Raw genomic sequence first — 7,512 nt, forward strand, 5'->3', positions numbered from 1 at the left:
ACGACCACAAAGAGACACAAAACAACCACAAAGAGGCACAAAACAACCACAAAGAGACACAAAACGACCACAAAGAGACACAAAACAAACGCAAAGAGACGCAAAACGACCACAAAGAGACACAAAACAACCACAAAGAGACACAAAACAACCGCAAAGAGACGCAAAACAAACGCAAAGAGACGCAAAACAACCACAAAGAGACACAAAACAACCACAAAGAGACACAAAACGACCACAGAGACACAAAACAATCACAAAGAGACACAAAACAAACACAAAGAGAACCATACTTTGTTCTTGTTGGACATTTTGACCTTAAACTGGAACGTGGCAGAGTGGGACATGACACTTTTTTCTTGATTTGGAACTCGATTGATTTGAGTTGAAACTTAATCTGGGACTTGACTTGTTGGACCTGATTATGACTTGATGTAAATGAATTGGTACATGACTTAAAACTTGCTGGAAATGATTTAGGAATTCTTGAACTTGATGTGGAACTTGATCTACGACTTGTTGGACTTGAATTGGGGCCTGATTGAAGGCTCGTTTGACTTGATCTTGGACTTGATCTGGGACTTGTTGGACTAGATTTGGAACTTGATTTAGGGCTTGTTTGACATGACTTGAGCCTTAATATGGGACTTGATTTATTGAACGTAGGACTTGATTTGGGCCTCAGTCTGGAACTTGCTGGACTTGAAGTGGGACATGATTTAGGACATCTTAGACTTGATTTGGTACTAGATCTAAACCTTGTTGGACTTGACTGGAACTTTATTTGGGATCTCCTTTCTGATTCGTTGGATTTGAACTGGAACCTGATTGAAGTCTCGTTTGACTTGATCTTGGACTTGATCCGGGTCTTACTGGATTTGAACTGAACCTTGATCTCGGACCTGTTGGACTTGATCTTGGACTTGATTTGGAATGTGGAGTTTATCTGACGACCTTTACCCTTCTGGGGGTTTCTGGGAAATGTGGTCCATTAAAGTCCTCTATCACCAGAACCAGGACTAACCGGACCAGGTCCTCGTTCTTCCCGTTCTTGATGCTTCCTGTTTCCTGTTCATGTCCTCTCAGTTCTGCTGCTGACTCTCTGTTCAGAGTTTTTCTTCCCTCTGTGTGATTTTGTAGTTTTTTTAATCTCTTTTCCTATTTTCTGCGGCTTTGCCTCGTTTTCCCGTCGGCTGATTTCAGAGCTGATAGTTTTTTCTCCCGTGTGGCTCCAAACGTTCTTCTGATAAACATAACACCTCATCTTGAACCTGAAGCTCACCTTTTGTCTGCGAACACGGAGAATTAATGTGGGGACTCGGAGGCGGCAGCGACTCGTCTCTGTTGGATTATTTATCATTCGCCACCGCTCGGCTTCCTGCCCTCGACGCTGCCGGCACAAATTGGATTTTCTCCGTCACAAAAAGTGTGTCGGAACATCCAGAAACAATCTTTAGAGCGACGGTTCTCCGCGTACAAAGAGCGTCCTTCATGTGTCGTCCTGCAGCGAAGCTTTAATCTTCTACTACCGCCCACACCCAAAACATTCAGCCGTCAAACAAACACGAGTTCCTGCTTCTGATCCAGCAGCAGAACACAAAAGACGTTCTTTGTTCGGTTCCTCATCCTGAAAACATGAAAAGAACTGCGGGACATTTGAAGAACTAATCTGTTGAAACAGACAACAAGTTAGAACCCTGCAGGACGACGTTTCAGTTTACTGACGATGTGGAGAACAATCGGGGTTGTTGTGTTCCCGAGATGTTCTGAGAAAGTTCTGCAAAGTTCTACGAGTACTTAAAGATCTTTTTAATTCCCAGTGTTTTTCTGAAAGGCAGGACTAAAGATGTTCCAGCATCTTTGGACTGTTATATCTGAACGTTCTCAAAACTAAATGTTGCACCGAGAACGTTCCTTCAACGACATCCCCTAAACGTCCTCAGAATAACACAGGAAGAACGTTCCACCTTTGTTAATTCATCTCTTTAGTAGAACGTTTCACCAAACTCGTCTGAGGCCTGAATAAAGACGTTCTTTGTTTAGTTCCTCATCCTGAAAACATGAAAGGAACCCTGGAACATTTGAAGAACTAATCTGTTCTAACAGACAACACGTCAGAACCCGGCAGGACGACACTTTTAATTAGAACACAGCTAGAACGATGTGGAGAACAGTCAGGGTTTATGTTCCCTCAACATCTTTAGAATATTTCAGACAGAACGTTCCACCTTTATTAATATATCACTTTACAGGGACGTCTTACAGAGAACCTTCTGTCATCTGAGGCCTCGATAACAGCTTATTTTTAAACGTTTCATTAAGAACGTTCTTTATTTGTTGTCATGGTGGAAATGTTCTCAAATTTGTTCCCTCAACATCTTTAGAACATTTCAGACAGAATGTTCCATCTTTGCATCTATAAATGAATAAACTAATGAACCAAATTATTGCTTTAATTTGAGATTTTATTCCTAAATTTGTGTCAAAATAAAACATCTTTTTAAAAATCTGAATTCTTTTATTGTGAAATTGTTTTTTTCTCATAAATATCACAAAAATCCTGATTTTCTTTGGAGTTTTTCTACATTTTAAGGTTCCACCTCATGTTATTTTCTAGAACTGGTGTTTTTATTGGTTGGATAGAACTCATCAGTTTCTTTTGGCTCCAGAACATTCATTTTGTTGTGTCTTTATGGTTCTCTCCTCAGATGGAACCTGATATCTGACATTAAGAAGATTCAGATTTCCACTTCCTGTTGACATTCTTCTTCTTCTGCTTCATTAAACGCCACCAGCAGGGCGATCGAGCTGCTCTTGGACCGGGTGAGAGAGAGAGAGTGGAACCGGCTTCAGGCTGCTGGACGTAAAAATAGAACGTTTTCTTTACGTTCTCGTCTGAATAATGAAGCCGCCCGAAGCCTTAATTCTTCTTTATTCTGTTTTCAGCTCCGATTCACCAGAAATCCTTTTATGTAACGACCAACAGACGGCAGAAATGTTCAACGAAGTGAAAGAAGCTGAAGCAGCTGATGGACGATGAGACATCAGGTATCGATAGATTATTAGGTTATTAATAGATTACGAATAGATTATTTGATGATCAATACAGCAGCAACACATCTCATAACAGAAACACAGGAAATAACACAAGCAGAAAAAGATTCCAGACTGTCAGACTTTACTTTCTGACAGTCTGGAGCTTCTGGGCCCTTTAGGGTTTCTAACCCCACTACCCCTACTATCCCTAACCCTACTAACCCTACTAACCCTACTAACCCTACCAACCCTACTAACCCTACTAACCCTACTAACCCTACTAACCCTACCAACCCTACTAACCCTACTAACCCTACCAACCCTAACCCTATCTTTCCATATGTCCTTCATGGTAAGGACAGTAAACGACACTGACTGAAACAGGAAGTAAACCTCAATCTGTGATGTTTTATTGGCCCATCCATCCACCCCGACTTCGACCTTTTACCTCTGCATCACCTGACCTGAATTTGGCTTTTCATCTCAGAATTTTGACTTTATCTGAACTATTTTTATTTCCTTTCAGTTTTTATCTCATACTTTGACTATTTATTGGTAGTTTTGTTCAATAATTTAGACTTTTAATCATGTAAAGTTTACTAACAATTCTACCATTTTACCGTATCTTTCACAGCACAATTTTGATGCTCTCTCTTCTATTTTGTTTTATTTTTATTGCATCTCTTTTATCTAATCTTAATTTTCATCTGCTGTGTTTTATTGACCCGTCCATCCATCCTAACCTCACCCCTTTAGCCTCGATGTCACCTGATTTGAATTTTAGCTTTTAATATTTTAATTTTATTTTAATATTTCTACGGTATTTTTTAGGCAGTTTTGAATCTTTTAAATCTCATACTTTTTACTATTTATATTTATTATTTCTGTTCAATATTTTTGACGTTTTATGTTTGTTTTATCGTCAATTGTTAACAAAATTATCCAAATTGACTCAAAAATGATCAGAAGAGACAAACATGGGTCCAAATCTGTCCAACACGCCTCAGAGTTTGTGGAGCAGCAGCAGGATTTTAGATTTGAGCTGCAGGGTTCTTGTGTAACGACAGAAAGTCTTTAAACTGAGTTAAAACAAACCAGCGGGTCGAGGCGGCAGCTGGAGCTCAGCAAACATCTGGACGAGGAGGAAGCATCGGGGGTCAAACGGGAACACCGCTGGGGACGGAGGGCCGCCGTCGTCATGGCAACGACAGTAAACAACACCGATGGAAACCAGAAGCAAACACCTGCCCGCGGCGTTTCATGGAGCCGCCGTCCAAACTTTGAGTCTCTGCGTCACTCGACCTACATTCAGTCGTTTCATCTCAGCCCTCCGTTAAATCTGGATTATTCTGCAGACAGCTGTGGACAGATGTGCTGCTGCTGCTCTAAACTTACTGTTTGTTTTAAACAGTCGACCAAATTTAATCACGCAGACATGAAGCTTGTGTTTGCCTTAAAAGCACAAAAACAAACTGAAACTGAAAAGTTCTAATTATTGAAACAGAAAATGTCTGAAGAAATGTCGAGTCTAAAAACACAAACTATGGATTATGTCCTCCTGTAATTATACACAAAGAATAATTTATAGAAGAACATTCATTCTGAAAAAGCTGACATAAACCCTGGTCATTCCCTTTAAGTATCGCTGAGCTTTTACTTTGAAAGTGTAGAATATGTCACAGAATCCTGTTAACTTCCTGCAAATACAAATACTTTTTCTGGGCTTTAAATCAAATTCAGTTCTACATTCAAATCCAGATTCCTCACTACGATCTGTCACTGGGTACGGACTCTTATTCTGAAAGTGAGCTCAAACATCAAGCTCCTTTGAAAATCAGGAAGCTTTTATTTTGATAGTTTTTTACAGAAGCAAGACATGGGGTGGTGTGTGAGTGTTTTAGTTAATTAGAGGCTTTTACTTTGAAAAGCCCACTTACAATCTAAGATCAATGATCCTTGTGTAAGTCTGCAGAGCCATGAAGCAGAAACACCTGCCCCAGAACCTCCTCAAACCCCAGAAGTTCCAGAAGCTCCAGAAACCCCATAAGCTCCAGAAGTCCAGAATCCTCAGAAGCTAAAGATCCCCAGAAGCTCCAGAAACCCCAGAAGATGCAGACACTTCAGAATCCAGTCCAGAAGCTCTTCTAGAAAGACCCACAGCATGATACTGCCACCTCCATGCTAATGGTAGGTTTGGTGTTCTTGGGTTTAAAGGTTCAGTTTATGTTCCGTCTGACCACAGAACTTTACTTACTACGTTCTTAAAACTGATAATTCAAGTTTCTGTTTCCTTATTTATGATCCTGTAGATTTCATTATATTTCCAGAAAAACTTTATTAAAACTGTGAAGGAACCAAAATGTGACAAAGATTCATGTTTCAATGGTTCCACCTTAAATTCAGAGTTCTAGGAGGTTTTGGAGACTAAAGACTGCCTGATAAACGTTCTAAACCACAGAACGTCCAGTGACTTCAGTGTTCTGTCTGCAGATCTGGATCATGTTTCCTTCTTTCCTCCTGACAGCTGAATGTTTTTGGGTTTGTTTTAACACCGTTGAGCTGCAGCTCATCGGATTGTGTTTCTGCCACTCGGTTCCTCAGAGACTTTGAAACTGAAACGTCGTGTTTTCTGTCGGCTCCCTGAAGTAAACAGTTCTGAGCTCAGCTGTCGGAGCAGCGACTGAACATCTGGAGGCAAACAGCAGAACATCTGGAGCCTCAGCAGCCTTATGTAACATCTGACAGTCAGAGGGGGGAGCAACACCTTCAGCAGGACGCTCTTCATCATCATCATCATCATCATCATCATCATCACCACCTTCATCATCACCATCATCATCATCATCATCATCATCATCATCACCACCTTCATCATCACCATCATCACCACCATCATCATCATCACCACCATCATCATCACCACCATCATCATCATCATCATCACCATCATCATCATCACCATCCTCCTCCTCCTCCTCCTCCTCCTCCTCCTCCTCCTCATCATCATCATCATCATCACCACCTTCAGCATCACCATCATCATCATCACCATCCTCCTCCTCCTCCTCCTCCTCCTCCTCCTCCTCCTCATCATCATCATCATCATCACCACCTTCAGCATCACCATCATCATCATCACCATCCTCCTCCTCCTCCTCCTCCTCATCATCATCATCATCATCAACATCACCACCTTCAGCATCACCATCATCATCATCACCATCCTCCTCCTCCTCCTCCTCCTCATCATCATCATCATCATCAACATCACCACCTTCAGCATCACCATCATCATCATCACCATCCTCCTCCTCCTCCTCCTCATCATCATCATCATCATCATCATCATCAACATCACCACCTTCAGCATCACCATCATCATCATCACCATCCTCCTCCTCCTCCTCCTCCTCATCATCATCATCATCATCTTCAAATTTTTAAGCTAACTTCCAACAAGTTTTGATAAATCTTGGGCAAATTTTGATTAATTTTAGACACATTTATAGTAAATTTTCAGATCTTTTCTAACAATATTCAGTGTTCAACTGAACACATTTTGGAGAAAATCTGAATAACTTTGGTAAATCTTGGAGACATTTTGAGACATTTTTGACATAAACTGACGATCATGTCCATGTTGACCGTCTAAACTCCTCCAGCTCCTTCTGTAAATCCATCCTCTATCCACCTCTTTATCCTCACTAGGGTCATGGGGGGTGCTGGAGTCTATCCCAGCTGACTCGGGTGAAGGCAGAGGACACCCTGGACAGGTCACCAGTCTGTCACAGGGCTACATATACAGACACACAATCACACTCACATTCACACCTACGGACAATTTAGAGTAACCAATTAACCTCAGCATGTTTTTGGACTGTGGGAGGAAGCCGGAGTACCCGGAGAAAACCCACGCATGCACAGGGAGAACATGCAAACTCCATGCAGAAAGATCCCAGGCCGGGATTTGAACCGGGATCTTCTTGCTGCAAGGCGACAGTGCTAACCACTACTCCACTGTGCAGCCCTCCTTCTGTAAATGTGTGTTTTATTCCGTACGTAATAAAAGCCACCAGCTGAACTCAGTAAAGACCTGCAGCTCAGGTTGGTTTTCTAATTTTCCACCTGCTAACCGGTTAAATGTTCGTCCTCTGTGGCGGTTCGGTCCACAAACATCCATCACATGTTAATAACGGGATCATGCTCTGATCATCATAATGAAGCCTGCCGGTTAAAGAACCCAGCGGGGGAACGACTCCACTTTGAGCCAATTAGCTGGAGCCGGGATGGTCGGGGTCCTCAGGGGGACATCGACTCTCCGCCGCCTCCCACCAGCTGCTTTATTTAGACGCTGCTGAAGGTGTTGAGATGCAGATAATGAAGATCTGAAACGTCCTCTGGAGGCTGCAGCTGAATGAGAGGAAACGTTTTAAATCCTCACAGATGAAGATTCAAATGTAAAAAATAAAAACGGAG

Source organism: Acanthochromis polyacanthus, chromosome 1 (assembly GCF_021347895.1).
Source record: "Acanthochromis polyacanthus isolate Apoly-LR-REF ecotype Palm Island chromosome 1, KAUST_Apoly_ChrSc, whole genome shotgun sequence".
NCBI classification, from domain to species: Eukaryota; Metazoa; Chordata; class Actinopteri; family Pomacentridae; genus Acanthochromis; species Acanthochromis polyacanthus.